This window comes from Pteropus vampyrus, unplaced genomic scaffold (genome assembly GCF_000151845.1).
Source record: "Pteropus vampyrus isolate Shadow unplaced genomic scaffold, Pvam_2.0 Scaffold171, whole genome shotgun sequence".
NCBI lineage: Eukaryota > Metazoa > Chordata > Mammalia > Chiroptera > Pteropodidae > Pteropus > Pteropus vampyrus.
In genome coordinates this window covers 3457353-3477274 of record NW_011888952.1, presented here as the reverse complement: position 1 = coordinate 3477274, position 19922 = coordinate 3457353, and the positions used below count along the sequence as shown (strand labels likewise).

Sequence of the window (19922 nt, the reverse complement as noted above, 5' to 3'; positions counted from 1 at the left end):
ATGGAGGCTGGGCCTGGCCACAGAAGCTAATAGAGTGCAGGCTTCATTCAGAGTGAAACTGGAAACTTCTGAAAGTTTTTGAGCAGGACAGTATGATGATCAGAGCTGTGCTTCTTCAGGAAGATGAAGATGGTGGTGAGCAGAGGGTGGACTGGATACGGAGGGGCTGCAGGTCTGGTTCGTGTGTCCTCAAAGGCACAGTAAGTTACCAGATGGAACCTGCCTGAGTCTCTGCTCATTTCCCCCTCAGCACCAAGCATGAGGCCCACCGCAGAGTCAGTGCTCAGCAAATAGTTACTGAACTGCACAGGACTGACTCAAGGCATTTTATTTTTTTATGGTTGGAGTTGGTCAGGAAGAGAAATATTCTCAACTACAGTTCCAGAAACTACTGAATGAAGAACCCAAACCAAACATTCCACCAGGAACAGGAGGCCAAAACCCTGATAATCTCTAGCAGACCATCACACCCAGCCCTTGAGGACCCAAGTGGCAATGTATTAGCACTCTCTGTCTGCATTTCTTGCATGACTTTCATGCCTGCAGAGGTGGGTGGGTTGGGGGATGGTGAGGGCAGGCTGCTTCCTTCATGCACAGGAAGTGTGTGGACTGTGGGAAATGATTACACTGGGCCAAGGAGGGATTAGCCATGGCAGCCATGATTCTTTGGGGTTGAAAGGGTAAAGCACTGTCTGTCTGACCCCCAAAAAAGTCTGTAAATCAGGTCAGGTAGCCCCAGCCTGCCTCTTTCTTTTGCCCACAGCTAATACCAATTAAACACCCCTAAGAGTCAGATAACACTTTGATGGCGGGGGAGGGGCCTGGGCACTAGATGCCACTAGCATTCTCCATAGCCACCCCAAGTTGTGACAATGAAAATTATCTCCAGACATGTCCAAATGTCCAGACATATCCAAATGTCCCTGGGGGCAAAATCACCCGGGTGAGAACAATTGCCCTAGACTGAGGGCTCCAAATGGCAGCTTTTTTGGCCTTTAGACATGTTTTATTTGGCTATTTAATGTTTTCAGAAAATCTAATTCTTTTCCCAGCACTTACGAATTGGGAAATTCCCCCTTTCAAGTCCAGATTTTCAGCTTCTCCTGAAAAACTAGAAGATCCAGCAATACTGAGCCCCTACTTTGAGTATGGTGGTCCCTTTGGTGGGATTTGTGCTCTCCAGTTGGCTACAGTTCCCAGCATCTCCCTTCACTTATCCACATCACCAATCTGGTCCATGGGGGCATTTGAGTTTAAGACCCAGAAACCAGTGAGGTTTTGCAGGGAGTGGCCATCTGAATCCCAAGGCACTCGTCAAGGATGGCCATCCCAGAGCCGCCAAATTGGAACCTGTGAGAATGCCTTTCTAATGAGCTCTTCTCATAACCCAATGTTTGAGAGCTGCTAAACAGTCTGCTTCCTGAGACCAAATCTCTTGGCTCCCCTGTGGACTCCGACAGCAATGCCTGCCTAGAATCCCAGCACTCCCTGAACCTATCCTCCTGCCTGCACTACCTCCTCATGAACCTCTGTGGCCAAATCCTCACTTAGTTTCAATTCGATTTACACCAGCATTTACTGAAACCTACCAGATACCAGCTTCAATTAGTCACCAAAGACACAAAGCTGAATGAGACATGGCCCCTGTTCTATGGATGACAGTTAGCATTTATGGAGGATTTTCCATTTGCTGAATACTATCCAAGTCACTTCTATACATTATCTAATTTAAAACTTTAAGGCAGATACTAATATTATGTCCACCTGACGGATGATAGCCAGAGGCTCAAAAGGTTGAACAACTAGCCCTAGGTTGTACAGCTAGGAAGTGGCAGAGTCAGAATTCAGCTTTTGGTTGGTCTGACTCCAAACCTGGCACTTGCAAAGACTTTCTGTGGTCCGCTTCCTCAGGGCCTAGACAAGATGCAGGCACATAGATGAGACGAAACTCTTGCAATGATGTAACAGAGTGACATCCAAGCCACAAGGAAAGTATGGAGGATGGCATGCCCTCTGGCAACAGCCTGCCTGTCTGATGCACTTTCTTACCACCTGTGCAGGAATCTGCATCCCTGGCCCTTCCCCAACTCACAGGCACATGTAGTTCTCCTTGATCTGGTCCTTCTTGGCCCACTTGCCCTGCTAGGAATAAGTCAGCCCCAATGACCGTCTCTGGCTACTCCCTTCCTACTTCGTCCAATAATAGGAGATGAGATATGATGGGACTGACTCCTGCTTACCTGGTGACACAAGATGGTCCATTGGGCATAGGACCAAGCATGACCAGAGTGCTCTGGCTCCTTGTGTCCAGTGATTGGGTGAGAGATAGAAACATGTTCTAGGCTGAACCAATAAGAATCTTCCCTTGGAGCTTTATAACAACCATATTCTCAGATCATTTCTCCTCTGGAGTCACTAAGCTAGGACATCACGGGTCTCGGACAGTCCATCAAAAGGAAGAGTCAGGTTGCAACAAGCCTGCTAGGGCAAATCCCACTCAGTGGGATCAGCCCCTACACAACAACTCTTATCCTGAGGGTGCAGCCAATTCCCACAATTAGTCAGCCTGAATATTAATCCCACTTGCTGATCTACTAGCAACAATAAAGGCTTGGTGACAACAGAAGATCACACACAACCCATACAAAGGTCGCCTCCAGAGCTCCTGGCACAAGGGATCAGGGAGAGTGCGCCACTGGACCACGCAGGACACCTTCCACATTAGGCCATCTGGCCAAGGCTAAGAGATGAAACAAATATTCCTGACACATAAAAAAGAACACAGAGAGGCCAATAAAATGAGAAAACAAAGAAACATGCCACAAATGAAACAAGAGAAAACTCCAGAAAATAAGCTAAATGAAATGGAGGTAAGCAACCTACCAGAGTCAGAGTTCAAAATAATGGTTATAAGGATGCTCAATGAACTTATGGGGAGGATGCATGAGCACAATGAGAGCATAAAAAAGGACATAGAAACCATAAAAAAGAACCAAATAGAAATGAGGAATATGATAACAGAAATGAAGAATACACTAGAAGGATTCAATAGTAGATTGGACAAAGCAGAAGATCGAATCAGTGAATTGGAAGACAAAGTAGCCGAATACACCCAATCAGAACAACAAAAAGAAAAAAGAATTTAAAAAAATGAGGATAGTTTAAGAGACCTCTGGTACATGAAGCATAAAAATATCTGAATCATAGGAGTATCTGAAGAAGAAGAGAGAGAGTAAGAGATTGAGACTCTATTTGAAGAAATAATGACAGAAAATTTCCCTAACCTGGCAAAGGAATTAGACATACAAGTTCAGGAAGCACAAAGAGTTCCAAACAAGAGGAATTCAAACAGACCTGTACCAAGACACATCATAATTAAAATGCCAAAGGTCAAAGACAAAGAATCTTAAAAGCAGCAAGAGAAAGGAAGCCAGTTACTTACAAGGGTACCCCATGAGAATGTCTGCTGACTTTTCAGTGGAAACTCTGCAGGCCAGAAGAATCTACAACCACAGATACTCTACCCAGCAAGGCTTTCGATTAAAATGGAAGGTGAGATAAAGAGCTTCCTAGACAGAAAAAAGCTTAAGGAATTCACGGGTGTACCTATCAGTAATCACTGTAAATGTAAACTGATTAAATGCTCCAATCAAAAGACACAGAGTAACCAAATGGATAAGAAAACAAGACCCTGCATATGCTGTCTACAAGAGACCTACTTCAGATCAAACGACACTCACAGACAGAAAGTAAAAGGATAGAAAAAAATATTTCATGCAAACAGAAATGAAAAAAAAAGCCAGGGTAGCAATACTTGTATCAGATAAAATAGACTTTAAAACAAAGGCTATAATAAGAGATAAAAAAAAGGGCATTACATAATAATAAAGGGATCGATAAATCAAGAGGACATAACGCTAGTAAATATATACGCACCCAACATACGCACCTACATACATAAAGCAATTATCGACCGACATAAAAGGAAAGATCAATAGTAATACACTCATAATAGGAGACTTTAATACCCCATAGACACCCATGGACAGAACTTCCAGGCAAAGAATCAACAAGGAAACAATAGGCCTAAAAGATACAATAGAACAGATGGACTTAATAGATATTTTCAGAGCATTTTACCCCAAAGCAACAAAATGTACATTCTTCTGAAGTGCACATGGAACATTTGCAAGGACAGACCACATGTTCGGACACAAATAAAGTCTCAATAAATTTAAGAAGATTGAAATCATATCAACCATCTTCTCTGATCACAGTGGTATGAAACTAGAAATCAACTACAAGAAAAAACTGGAAAATACACAAACACATGCAGGTTAAATAACATGCTACTAAACAACGAATGGGTTATTAATGAAATCAAAGAAGAAATCAAAAGATACCTAGAGACAAATGAAAATGAAAATACAATGACTCAAAATTTATGGGACACAGCAAAAGCAGTCCTAAGAGGGAAATTCATAGCAATATAGGCCTACCTCAAGAAACAAGAAAAAGTTCAAATAAACAATCTAACTTTCCAACTAAAAGAACTAGAAAAAGAACAGCAAACAAAGCCCAAAGTGAATAGAAGGAAGGAAAAGATCAGAGCAGAAATAAATGTAATAGAGTCTAGAAAAACAATACAAAAGATTAATGAAAACAAGAGTTGGTTCTTTGAAAAGATAAACAAAATTGACAGATCTTTAGCCAGACTCAAGGAAAAAAGAAAGAGGACTCAAATAAATAAAATCAGAAATGAAAGGGGAGAAATAACCACGGACTCCACAGAAATACAATGGATCATAAGAAAATACTAAGAGCAATTATACACCAACAAATTGGGCAATCTGGAAGAAATGGACATATTTCTAGAAATCTACAATCTCCCAAGACTGAGTCAAGAAGAAACAGAAAATCTGAACCAACTGATTACCACCAAGGAAATAGAATCAGTAATCAAAAACCTCCCAAAAAAGAAAAGTCCTGGACCAGATGGCTTCATAGGCAAATTTTACCAAACATTCAAAGAAGAATTATCACCTATTCTTCTCAAACTATTCCAAAAAATTCAAGAAGAGGGAAAGCTCCCTAACTCCTTTTATGAGGCCACCATTACTTTGATTCCAAAACCAGGCAAAGACATTACAAAAAAAGAAAACTATAGGCCTATATCTCTTATGAACATTGATGCAAAAATCCTCAACAAAATATTAGCAAACTGAATTCAGCAATACATTAAAAATATCATACACCATGATCAAGTTGGATTTATTCCTGGGATGCAAACTTGGTTCACTATCCGCAAATCAATTAATGTGATACAACACATTAACAAATTGAAAGATAAAAACCATATAATCATATCAATAGATGCAGAAAAAGTGTTAAACAAAATCCAGCATCCATTTATGATAAAAACTCTCAGCAAAGTAGGAATAGAGGGAACATACCTCAACATAATAAAGGTCATATATTACAAACCTACAGCTAACATCATACTCAATGGGGAAAAGCTAAAAGCATTTTCTTTAAAGTCAGGAACAAGACAAGAATGCCTACTTTCACCACTCCTCTTTAACATTGTATTGGAAGTCTTAGCCACCGCAATAAGACAAGACAGAGAAATAAAAGGCATCCAGATTGGAAAAAAAGAAGTAAAACTCTCGTTATTTGCCAATGAGATGATACTATATAGAGAGAACTCTAAAGATTCCACCAAAAAATTGTTAGAACTGGTCAATGAATTCAGTAAAGTAGCAGGTTACAAAATAAATATTCAGAAGTCAGTGGCATTTTTATACACCACTGATGAACTTTCAGAAAGAGAAATTAAGAAAACAATCCCATTTACAATTGCATCAAAAACTATAAAATACCTGGGAATCAAATTAACCAAGAAGGTAGAAGACCTGTTTTCAGAAAATTATAAGTCATTGAAAAAAAAACTGAAGAAGATATAAATAAATGAAAGCATATACTCTGTTCATAGGTAGGAAGAATCAACATTGTTAAAATGGCCATACTACTCAAAGCAATCTATAGATTCAATGCAATCCCTATTGAAATACCAGTGGCATTTTTCAGAGAGCTAGAACAAACAATCCTAAAATTTATATGGAGCCATAAAAAAACCCCAAACAGCCACGGCAATCTTGAGAAAAAAGAATAAAGTTGGAGGTATTACACTACCTGATATCAAACTATACTACAAGGCTACAGTAATCAAAACAGCACAGTACTGGCATAAAAACAAATACATTGATCAATGGAACAGAATAGAGAGCCCAGAAATAAATCCGTGCCCTATACGTTTACTTAATATATGACAAAGGAGGTAAGAATATACAATGGGGTAAAGACAGTCTCTTCAATAAATGGTGCTGGGAAAATTGGACAGATACATGCAAAAACAAGAAGCTGGACCATCTTCTTACACCATATACAAGAATAGACTCGAAATGGATTAACGTCTTAAATATAAGACCCAAAACCATAATACTTCTAGAAGAAAACATAAGCAGTAAACTCTTTGATACTACTAACAGGAATTTCTTTTCAGATATATCTCCTCGAGCAAGGGAAATAAAAGAAAAAATAAACAAATGGGACTACATTAAACTAAAAAGTTTTTGTACAGCAAAGGAAACCATCAACAAAACAAAAAGACAACTGACTGTTTGGGAGAAGATATTCGCTAATGATACATCTAATAAGGGGTTAATATCCAAAATACATAAAGAACTTATACAACCTAACAACAAAAAAAACAAGCAAATCAATTAAAAAATGGGCAGAAGATCTGAACAGATACTTCTCCAAAGAAGAAATACAAATGGCTAATAGACATATGAAAAGATGCTCAAGGTCACTAACCATCAGAGAAATGCAAATTAAAACCGCAATGAGATATCACCTCACACCTGTCAGAATGGTTATCATCAATAAACAATAAATCAAAAACTATCAAGTGTTGGCGAGGATGTGGAGAAAAAGGAACCCTCATACATTGTTGGTGAGATTGCGAATTGGTACAGCCACTATGAAAAACAGTCTGGAGGTTCCTCAAAAAACTAAAAATGGATATACCTTTTGACCCAGCAAATGCACTTTTGGGTATCTATCCAAAGAAAACCAAAACAATAATTCGTAAAGATCTATGCACTCCAATATTCATGGCAGCACAATTTACAATAGCCAAGATATGGAAGTAATCTAAATGCCCATCAACGGACAACTGGATAAAGAAATTATGGTTCATATAAACAATGGAATATTACTCAGCTGTTAAAAAACATGAAATCCTACCATTTGCAACAACATGGATGGACCTAAAAGTTATTATACTGAGTGAAATAAGTCAGACAGAGAAGGATAGATACCTTATGATTTCATTTATATGTGGTATCTAAGGAACAAAAAGAACAAACTAATCTAAAACAGACTCACAAAAAGAGTGGACAATTTGGTGATAGACAGAGGGGAAGGGGGATGGGAGGCTGGAAGAATGGGCTGAAGGGTTAAAGAAGTACAAATTAGTAGCTGATAGTTGGACATGGGGAGCATGGCAGAGGGAATGCAGTTAGCATTAATATGATGGCTAGGTGGATGGCCGGGGAGGGAGGGAGCAATTAGGGGGATTGTTTTATGAACTATATAGATGTCTAACTAAGGTACTGTATACTTGAAACTAATTTAAATAAAGAAATTTATTTAAAAAAAAACAACCAAAAAAAAAAATAATAAAGAAAACACCTGACACTTTTTTTTAAAAAAGTACAGATTGGCAATTAAAAAATAGTCATGGGGATGGAAAGACAGCATAGGAAATATAGTCCGTAATATTGTAATAACTATGTATGGTGTCAAGTTGGTTGGTACTAGACGTACAGAAAGGAAGTACTTCATAAATTATATAAATGTCTAATCACTACGCTGTATACCTGAATTTAATATAATATTGAATGTCAACTGTAATGGAAAAATAAAAAGAAAATAAATAATAAAAATAAGACCCCCCCCCAAAAAAAAGAAGAAGAAGAAGAGTCAGGGCCTTGACAATAGCATTAGAGTCCTGGATCTAGAGATACCTAGGCAAGATTTACCACTGGACTTTTCTAGCTTACAGGATCCAGTGAATTTTCATTTTTGCTTATGTGAAAGAAATCTGCTTTTAATAGTGTGAAGATACCAAATAACTGTGAAGTGAGACAACCTCCTGAAAACCCTCCACCAAGTACCAGCTTTCACACAGTTCCTGCAAAAGGACCAAGTTCCAATCAATTAGAAGGAGCATAAGCTCCTTAAGGCTGGGACTCTGACTTCACAGAGTGTAGATCAAGAAGACTTGCATGCAAAAGGAGCTCCTTAAATGCCTGTGCACAAAGCCCCCACACATTCATGTGAAGATGAGAACAGCTAACAAAAATTTTTTGACACAATGGTTCCTGGGTGAAATCAATTTCTTCACCTTGAAAATCTTACAATGGTGGCTTGACTTAATTTTCAATACAGGGCTAATCATGATTTTAAGGGAAAACCCTTAAAACTATTACTATAGGTCCTAGGGCTTTATGAACTGTATTTGAAACTTCTATTTTTTAAAGGGCATGTCTCTCTCTCCCTCAGATGAACTCAAAGGTGGGTCATTCCCATGGCTAAAGTCACTCTTTAAGTCTAGAAAATAATATTTTTTTTAAATGTTGGGTTTTAATGACAAGACTCCCCCTTCACTTCTCTAAAGGAGGTCATTTAAAATAATCCTTTAGAAAATTTTAATGCAGGAAATAAGGTGGGGTCTTCCTCAACCCCCAATTATCCGTGTAGGGCCTCCGGGCCTCTCTTCCATCTCACCAGACATTGCTACAGCAAGGCCTGTCTCTCTTTTCTTACTCTTTGCTTGACTAGATGTTCTCACGTTAGGTTATCTTTGGGGACATTCCATGGTTTTCCTAGTACTGAGATTCCAAGCAAACAATGGGAAGGAAAAAAAACAACAAAACTAAATACAAACAAAAACCTCTGTCTCCTGTAGTTCTAAATCCCACTGCTTTTCTACACTCCAGCTTGTTTTCTCATCAAATAACAAAATTCGAGACCCACAGATGTTTCCTATTTAAATATCTGGTATATGTAAGCACTGGCCATCTCCCAAAGTGTTTTTATTTCCAAAGCAAAGGCTTTAAAATCATGTCTCAGAGGGATGGGGGCTTCTCCAGTCTGTCCTGGAAAGTCAGCTTATCCCTGAACAAGCAACTTGGACAGCTAACCAGCTGTTTCTCCTGGCCGTGTCCTAGCTTGCCAATAACTGGACTGCCAGCGCTCTGTCATGTCACCATCCCTTCCCTCCAAATAATTTGTTAGCCTACGCTCTGCCCCACCTTCCATCTGGACCTTTGCTACTCCTTCCTTATCCCTCGCCCCCGCTTCCCATCTTCTTCCTTTCCCTGCTCCTGGACATCTTCCTTCTTTACCTCTCCTTCCCAAACTAATTTATGTCTCCTGTTGCTGCAACTCCAAATGCTGTCATCTACATGTTTTTGCAAGAAGCTGAAATGCAGACTTGAGCCCTAAACTCTTCCCCTGTTACTGGGGTTGGAATACTGGGCTACGAGGAAACAGGAAGGCCCTAAAACCACTCATAGGTTCTCAGGAGTGGTGGGCCCCACAGATACCTACCCTGGATCCCGGCAACGAATTAAGGCAATAAATCTAGCATCGTGCCTACCACCCTCTGCCCCCTGTAATCACTCCCAGCATCTCTATGGGTCCGTGTTTATGATGAAAGCCTTCATCTTCAGAAATGCTTAAAATGACAGATCTGAGGAAGTCCAAGGATACCTTGGGATGGCTATGAACAAGTGACCTGATGTGGTCAGGCTAGGAGTTTCTAGATCTCTATTAATAATACTAAATATTATTATTAATAATATTTATCATTGTTAATAATGCTTAGTACTACTATCAATTATAATACTTATCATTCTAATTAATAACAACAGTAATAGCTATTGTTTGATAACTGCTTTACAAACAATATCTCATGTAAGCCAAATATCAGTCTTTTATGGGAGAGCCTATCATTAACTCCATTTTAAAGATTTAGACACTGAGGCTCAGGGAGGGTGAGTGATTTGCCCAAGATCATAGAGCTAGTAAATGTGATTCTCTCAACCAGTCCACTCTGTCACCACTACTGGGATGGTGCTGGCCTATGTTTGGGGGTTTGTTTGTTCGTTTGTTTTTGCTATGACTCTTACAGACAACGAATGAAAGGTTCAGGTGTGGGTGAGAGTCTGTGTATTCTGGAGAGCATAACAAAGCTCTCTTACTAAAAAAACAATATCTACACAAACTGAGGCTACTCAGTTTTGAACTATTTTCTCCCTCTTTACATTATCTTCAAGGTGAATATGGATGTTGTCTGGCTTTTATTGGATTCAAAACATTATTGAAGTCTACGGCCGTGCCACCCTGAACACGCCTAATCTTATCTAATCTTGGAAGCTAAGCAGGGTCTGGCCTGGTTAGTACTTGGATGGGAGACCACCTAGAAAGACCAGGTGCTGTAGGCGTAAAACAAAACAAAATAAAACAAAAATAACATTATTGATTACATTATGAATCATTGACCTGAGACATCTCTTTAAAATCCTTGACATTTTATAATTTGATCTTCAATTACATTTGCACTGTTTGTGAACAGGATGTAATGAGGACTGCATTGGCATTTCAAAAATGTCTGCAGTCATGTATCTGCCCATCCATTTATTACCTTTCTGCCCATTTACCCATCCGCCCATCCATCCATCCATCCAACCATCCATTTACCCATCCATGCACCTACACATCCACTCATTCATCCTCTCACCTGTCCACTCATTCATCTATCCCTTCTTTTCTTTCTATTCCATTATAAGATCCCTGATCCAGGCTCCTACTACCTTCTACCACTAATCTGTATATTAATGTCTATGTATCAATAATATGTAACTTCTCTCCTCGAGTCCAGTATATTTCTTTTCAAAGCCATCAAATATGCCAAATTAGTTATCCTTAAACCTGGCTGATCGCATCACCCCCTATTTGAGAACCTACAATAATTCTCCAATGTCTAGAAAATAAAGCCCTGACTCTCATTCTGACACCTAAGGGCCTCGTCAATCTGTCTTCAACCTTTTTTATCTCTTAATTTCAGTTACCAATATTTAAATATCTAAATATAAAATCTTTAATACCTTCAATATTTGTAGAAGGAACAATAACAAACGCCCATGAACATGCGACTCAAATTAGATAACTATTAAGATTTTCTCATTTTTGCTTCAAAATTACTCTTGAGAAGCAAAATGTCATAGATACAGCTGAAGTGTTGTCTCCTTTCTTCTTCTTTCATCTCTCAATTATGAAGCTGATGTGTATTCTTTTGCAGTCCACATTTTAATAGTTCTGTCAGACAGGTGTCTAACAAGATACACTATTAATATGTGTTTTACATTGCATAAAAATATCATACTGTTCCTTGCTTTTTTTTCACTCTACATGTTTTTTCAAGTTTTGCCCACATTGCTACATGTAGATCTAGTTCTTACATCTTAACTACTGTATAATAATCCATTGTATGACTCTCCATAGCTTATTTAACCATTCTCTTCATGATGGACATTTAAGTAATTTCTTGTTTCTTTACTACAAATACTATTGCAGCAAATATCCTTATACAAGACTTTGAGTGCATGTAGATACACTACAATATATTTAGGTTACACTTAGAGGTGGAATTGCTGGATCACAATATGGTATGTATATCTTCCTTCACTCTTTCTAGATACTGCCCAATTGTTCTCTAAAGGGGCTGGACAAATTTACACGTTTACTAAGAGGATATGAGAGACCTTGCTGTCCCATGTTCTTGCCAACATTTAGGATTGTTTTACCAATCCAGCAAGACTCCAATTATCTCATTTTATTTTACCTTCTCTTGATTACCAGTAAGTATAAGCATCTATTCTTGTATTTTTAACCATTTAAAAATCATTTTCTATAACTTACCCATTTATATATTTTACTCATGTTTCTATTGGATTGTTTGCCCTTATTAATTTGCAGGAGTTGATTTTATATGCAGAGAATTAAGCTTTTATTAATTCTGTGCATGCCAAATATCTTCTTTTCTTGTTTGTATTTTTTCTTATTAGCTGTTGTTGTTGTAGGAAGATAATGGTTTAGTTTTATATAATGAAATTTCTCAGTATTTTCTTTATGGTTTGTGCTTTTTTATTTTTTAAGCAGAAAAACATTATTTTTATGTTTCTTTTCCTACCCCCAGCTTTTAAATATAATCTACGTTTTCTTCCAAAAGTTTTAAAGTTTTGCTTTTTACCTTTAGCACTTCAATCCATTTTGAACATATTTTTGTGAACTACGGTGATCTTATTTTTTCCATATAAAAAAATATGTGTGGAGGGGGTGGCTCCATAGTGTAGTGGTTAGCACGTCTGCTTTACATGCAGAAGGTCCTGGGTTCGCACCCCAGGTGGAGCCACAGATCATACCCGAGGTGTGCCAGGCCCCGGGTGCACACCACGAGTGTGTGGGAGAAGATGCCCCACCTTCAGAGATCCAGTTCTTAAGGGGAAACGGCAACATCCATAGGTCAGGGGTGAAAGTGAGGCGGGGGAATTAAAGAGGGGGAAAAAAAAGGTGTGTATATAAAATCGGTTTCTAAAGATAATAAGAGAAGGACAACCAGCCAATGGAAACGGCCCCACTGACTAAATCCTTTGCCCCCATCTGTAACGCACCACTGTGTTCCCACGAGTGGAGGGCCATTTCTGGCTCTGATCTGTCCTGTCGGTCAATTTACCTAGCACCGCTCTAGCACCACCTGCTTTATTCACTATCACTTTAGGGAAACCTTGATAGTCTGATAAGGCAAATGCTCCAACGAATACCAAAAAATATAACTTACAGATCTTATTTTCTCATTATGGTGAAATAAGGTTAGAAATTAAAGGCAAGTAAAAGCTTTAAAAAAAAAAATCTCTGAAACTAAAATAAACATAATTCTGAATAATTCATGGGGCAAAGAAGAAATTGTAATGGAAATTGTGAAATATTTATATCTGAATGACAATGAAAGCATTACTTACCAAATCTTCTAGGATGTAGCTAATTTGTAACATTAATGGCATTAATTTTCAATCATTCTTGTTTTCAAATGTATGCATTTTTAAATTACATTTTCTAATTGAATGTGGCAGAGAAACAGGAACATTATTAATTTTGTATGGTGATCTTGTAACCGGCCATCTTGGTGAACTCTCTTCAGGAGCAGTTTGATGTTTGCTGTTGGTTTTTGGTAAATACCCTTTGTCAGGCTAAGGAAGTTCCTATTTATTCCTAATTTACTAGGCATTTGTATCTTCAATGGTAGAAAGTTAGAAGCATGCCTTTTAAAAGTCAAGAATGCCACTTCTTTCCCATTTCCCTTCACATCGTACTAGATGAAGGTCCTGACCGATATAAGGCAAGGAAAAGAAATAAGAGGTTATCAAAGAAGAGACAAGACCGCCATCACTTATAGCTAATCACTCATCTATTTCCTGAGCACATTTTCTTACTTCAGATCCTTTATTTAACCTATGGCCCTGAATAAAATAGTCCTTCATCCCATCTTCAATCTTAATTCTCACTATGTTCTTTCTCATAGTCCCTTAAATAACCATCCCCAGTAATAGCTAATATTTATTGATTACTTACTTTGTACCAGGTAGGGATTTTTTAAATCCTTTTTTAATCCTTAGAACAACCCCATGAAGGTTATTATTAGCTCCATTTTGAAAATGACATAACTCAGAGGATAGAGGGATTAGGCTGAGCTCACACGGCCTGGAAGTGGCAGAACAGGGATTGGGCCAGAGAGTCTGTCTGGTAACCCTAACCACCACGCTAGACTGTAATGCCAGCCTACCTGTTCACGATACAGGACCCAGACTTCTCTGCCCATCAGCTTTTTCTTTAGTCTGGAATTCTGCATCTCACTTTTCCCAAATCTCTGAATATCTGCTGTGGACATTGTGAGACACCATCCAGATCCCTTTTAGGACTAGAGGACTTGTTCCCTTGGCTATGGGGAGTGCTGCCAGCAGACATTCTCAGGAGTCAGTTGAGGCCTTAGTTACAACTGCACCACGACCCAACTTCTCCATTGGCTGACTCCTGCTTCTCTCTCTTTCCTTCTAGAGGTAGGGACCCCAAGAGCGTTCGCTAATATACTCCTGCATCATAATCACTGTCTTAGAGTCTACATTCTGGGGAACCCAGGCTGGAATAGATCCTAATCCTCCTAGGCTCACTTCAAATGCTGCTTCCCCAGAACATAAAACCTTCCCCAAATTCAGCCCAGGTTGGAAGCCCTCCTCCCACTGAAACAATTTCCCTCTTCCTATATTTTAATCACTGCCACACATCTGTCTTCACTTCCATTCTACACTGTGAGCTCTTTGAGAGAGGGCATCATGTTTGACTCATTTCTCTGCCTTCTTTCGTGCCTGTCCTTACCACTGGGCTCTGGAGTAAGACAAATCTAGATTCAAATCTCAGCTCCACCTTTATCAGCATCGGTTTCCTCATCTGTAAAACTAGGTTAATGACAGCATCTTCCTCTAAGGCTTTAAGAATTAAATGTCTATAAAATGTTTAGCTCAGACCTGGCACACAGTAAGAATTCACTAATTGTTTGTTGTCTATATTATTGTTTACCTACTGTCATGATAGTATTAATATATGTTTATTGAATGGGTTGAGAATGCCCGATGGTGACCAGCTCAGCAGGCCGTACTACCAGAGTGAGTGTTCACGACTTCATCTCCCTGGGAGACGGTGGAGACTGGCTGGAGGTCCCTCATGCCTTGGCAATTTGCCTACTTTGTTCGCTCTCTCTCATCCTCTCTCCCACCTTCTCTCTCTCTCTCTCTCTCTCTCTCTCTCTCTCTCTCTCTCTCACTCCATGCAGGCCTCATAGCTGGACCCTCTAGCATGCAAACCCTCAACTCTCTCCTTCAACTCAATAATAAAAAAATAAACTTGGCTTTGAATCCAAGGCCATTGGTGCTTTTGATCCTGGTTACAAAGCAAAGCAATTACTGCACACAAAAGCCCTGATTTATTTATGAAATGTGACGGACATCTTCGAGGCGGGAACGAAAAAGCTCACTGAAGATCAAGCCCTATTGCCACACAGTGAATGGCTGCTTTCAGACACAAGCTCCCCAAATGCCCTCTCTTCTTTGCTAAGAGTCTCTCCTCATTAGTGCTTCCTCCAGAACACCGCAGCTTCCAACAATCAAATTCACTTCACTACCCAGCAAGTAATTAAATTCTGCAGGCATCAAAGCACAGAATAATGGGTAGCTATTGTTAAGGAAGCTGAGGCTGGAAATGAAATGGGCTTCAGTGCCCAGTCTCAAAACAGGTCGGGGTGAGAAAGGAGAGCAAGCAGGATGCAGATGAAACCTCCCACTGGTGCACCACAGCGGGCAGTAGATTTAGTACCAGACCTGGAGTCCAAAACCTGCATTTGGGGCCAGATTTTGTGCTTACCAGAGAGGAGCCTCAGTTACTTCACGTGGAAAACAAGGAAGATGAACTAGGTATGTCATTCTCCATGTGCGGTTCCCAGACCAGGAGCATCAACATCGCCTGAGAACTTGTTAGAAATGCAGATTCTCCGGCTTCATTCCCACCTACTGAATCAGAGACCACGTGGGTGAGGCCCAGCAAGCCATGTTTAACAAGCCCTCCCAGTGATTCTGACTAGAATTTTATTTTATTCAGGGCTATGGATTAAATTTGCAAAACAACCACTGGTAGATAATGTTTAAAGATGAGGAGGCCACAAACAGAAATGTATAAAGGGCCAGGGAGACAAAAATAAAGGAGCCAAATAGGTATTATATACTGGACAAGAGCAGGCACTGTGGAGCCACGGAGAGCGTGTGCCCTGACTGAAGGGGCCAGCAGCTACTCACCTCCAGCCAACTACTGCCAAGTATGAACCCATGTGGATCTGGTATTGGCAGAGCTTCTGATTTTTCAAGAGAAACACAAAATCCTGATTTTTATGTGAAATCCCACGATTTTAAAATGTCGATTTAATTTTCTTAACATAGTGAGGGCCAAGCAGATTACCTTTGAGAACCAAACTGAGCTGTGGACCACCATTTTGCAGCCTCCATTCTGAGTTGCCTCGGACCTCCATCACGATATACTATGCCCACTGTGCTCTTGCCTTTCTCCTAACGCTGAACTCCCAACTGCCTACTTGGCAGACTCCTATTCATCCTTCAACATCCAACTCAAGGGTCACCTTGATTATATATCATTCTCAATTCTCTGCACCACTTTCCACCTCTCCACTAAGAAAGGAGAGAAAAATCAAACACAGGGCCAAGGAATTGACATGTGAAAGAAGGTACACCAAGGAGGAAGGCATGGAGAAGTTATAAAACAGGCTTTTCCACAAAGGAAAAATTAAGACCTCTTGAAAAAGTTACCCTATTGCTGCTTAAAAAAATCACTTAAATAAGGACACTGATCCCATTTGATCAGAATCTAATAAAATAAAGTTTTAAAGGGGCAAATATAAAGAAATATAAGTCCAGAATTCATCGGATGGATTAAAAAACAGTTGATACAAAAATACCTGGAGATTTGAGCCGAGAGTTCGGAGTGAGTCAACCATGTGATGAGACTATCATGAAAAAGGCAAACGCTTTCACCAATTTCATTATTAGAAATAAAGAGTCACATAGCCCTGCTATACTCTTAGCTGACCAGAATAGAGTATTCTGAATGGTCCTGAATATTCACTCCTATGGGCCAGAGAAGACCCAGAGAGTGTGACCTAGGTGGGGAGAAAACACAAAGCCAAATCACAGGGAGACAAGTGAACGAACCTGGAATGTTTATCCAGAGGTGGGGAAGACCTGGGTGGGTGATCATAATTTCTGTCTTCAAGCAATCGACAGATTTCCATACAATTTGAGCTATGTGGCCCTCAAGGGTATGACCAGGTCCAGTGACTAGAAACACTAAGATTTCACTTCAACATGGAGGAGAATTTTCTGTTGATTATGATGGTCCCCAGATGGATTAAGCTGTCCTGAGAGATACTGAATGCTCTTTATCAAGGAAGATCTAGCAGAGGGAGGATCATTCCTACATAGGATGATAAAAGGGCTAGAATAGAAAGCCTCATGGGGACATCTATTGATTTATTTCACCCTTCTTCTTGTAAGAGCACCCCAGTTATTCCTGGGGACCCACCCTCACCCATTCTCTGCCCCATGTGTTAGGTGGATTTGAGTGTACACCTGGCCTCAGGGGTGGGTGTGTTTCCCAGGCCTGGTCAGTCTACAGTGCATCCCTCAGTCACAGGTGCAGAGTCAGGAGTGCTCACATGACCCACACTGTGCCAGTCAGAGTCCATAAGACCCAATTCTGGGAAAAGGGAGCTCTCACTTTCCACTGAACTTGAAACAGATAGGATGTAAGCCAGGAGCTTCCAAGGGCCATTTGGTCATCATATGGAGAATGACTGACTACAAAAAGGCCCTTCATTGCTCCCGCAAAAGGGGGAAAATTGGAGCAGAGCTACAGAGAGACTGAATTCTTTTGTACCCTTGAAGCACCCCCATGCCTGAAGCCAGGCTTGGCTCCAAGAGCTGGTAAGTTCTCTTTCTTCCCTCAAGCCAGCTGAACTGGGTTTCTGTTGTTTGCAACCATGAGAATCCTGATCCTTACAGTGGCCTCTAAGATCTTATCCAGTTCCATTCTGCTATGGTGGGTCCACACCTCACACTTAAAGCAAAGGCCACCTGCATGCCTAAGTCCATTTGCCCAGATGAATCCTAGAATGGCTTCTGGAATTTGAAGTGCTGTCTCTAGTCATAAGAATAGATTCCTGCAAAAGGGAAAATGGAGAATCATAAAAAGCTAAGTTATTAAGTCAAATAGCATCTTGCCTTAGTGAGAAGCTGGCAGACAAAGCAGCTGCCCTAGGCCTGAGCCCAGGAAGGACACATGGCCTGGAAACCACTCCCGCCTCCTGCGGATGGCCGCCAGAGCATGACGTGGCAGGGTGGTAAAAGTACACCACTCCAAGTACTAGCACCCTATCTTAGAAATGGGGAGGGCGCTCCATTCTAATAGATCACTGGCGAGCCACCATTTAAGGAGCATCTACTGGATGCCAGGCCTGTGCTGGCCACTTGGCCTACATCTGCTCTTCAAAGTAGGCCCCTGACATAGGCATTGTCATCATCTCCATTGTCCAGATGAGAAAACTGAGGCTCAGAGAGACTTGCCCAGGGTCACACAGTCAGTGAGGGGCAGTTCCGAGACAGACTTCAATAGCCCAGCCACACTGCCTCCTGCTGGTGATGACAATGGGCTCAAAGTCACCAAGTCTGAGTTCTTGCAGCTTCTCAGGCTTTACCTCCTCATCCGGAAAATGAGTGAGTGAGGAGCTCCCAGTCTGACCAGAAACCAGCCCTTGCAGTCATTTTGGGGACTATAGGAATTATTATTACATAAGGAATGCAGTCTCAGTGCCAAGATTATCTATAACTGATGTGACAAAAAGGGGCTGTGCTGTACTAAATCAGCCAGCCAGGCCCTGTTCCCATCTCTCTCCCAGCCCACAGGGGCTGGGTTGTTTCCTTTGTTCCATAGGCACAGGCCTGGTAACAAGGCAGCCAGGAGCTCAGCTGTAGACATTTTTTCATTATTTTCCACCCTGTTAACCTCCATCACAAGTGAGGCTGCTGTCAGCCTAAATGAGAACTGAAAAGATTTATCTCACTTGTCCCCCGGCTCAGCTCAGAAAAAGACCCTTCATTTCCTAAAGGCTTTCATGACCCTTTGTCTGTGAGTCACTCCCACCCAGAAAAAAAGATGTGACAGAGGCAGCAGGAAGAGGCTTGTGATGGGACCAAGTGACCTGAATCACTTCAGTTTGGCTTTGCAAAGCACTGTGCGATTTTTTTTTTTTTTTTACACTGCACTATATTTACCTTCCTTAATATGTTAGCTTATGCAAATATTAAACTTAGACTATGTTTCATAAACACAGCCCCAGGAGTAGACCAGAACATATTGTGAGGAGGGAGGGAACTAGCTTGCAATTAAAATTTTACTATAGAAGTTGTCTTCAGAGTGAATGATTGAAATACAGACCATGGAGAGATTATTATATTTCAAATTGACTAGTCATCTTCCTTGTGCTTCTAGCAATCCCAGGTCACCTAATCCCTAAAACTGGCACCTGACAAGGACAGATGAGATGGATTATTTTTGTAGTAATAGTCTCTTACATTCCTATAACAATAGCCAGCTTTCCTGAGCACTTAGTGCCAGGAGCTACTCCATGCTACTTGAGATTAAGAACCCTCTTAATCCTCCCAACAGTCCTGTGGAGATTTCTATCCGTATGTCACAAATGAGGAAACCGAGGCACAGAGCGTTTAAGGAACAAGCCCAAAGACTAATGATGGAAAGCTAATGATGGAACCATGATTATGAACCCAGGAATTTCAAGAATTCTGGACCAGAAGGCCACATCCTCCCTGAACCACTTCTCAGTAACACCTCCCTCCTTCACAAGCACCGATTCATTTCATCCTTGCACTGCTACTGGGAAGTAGTGGATCTTAACCCCATTTGTGAGACAGAGAGGATGAGGCTCACGGAAGATAAATGACCTGCTCATTTTACAGAGGAGGAAACTGAATGAATTTCACAGAAGTGAGTTCAGTTCTACAGACATTATGCGGCACCTAGTATCTGCCAGACACTATGTAAGGGACTTGCGGGAGACAGAGACCTCAGGGGCATAAAACGTGACTGCTCCCTCCACATTT

At 40.5% G+C, this 19922-nt stretch overlaps 1 protein-coding gene and 1 pseudogene across 4 annotated transcripts in view; one reads left to right on the top strand and one right to left on the bottom strand.

Moving 5' to 3' along the window:
* Positions 1 to 19922, bottom strand: part of SRGAP3 (SLIT-ROBO Rho GTPase activating protein 3) — a 248120-nt gene that overhangs the window by 88552 nt on the left and 139646 nt on the right. The window lies entirely within an intron of this gene.
* Positions 10456 to 10574, top strand: LOC111745994 (annotated as a pseudogene).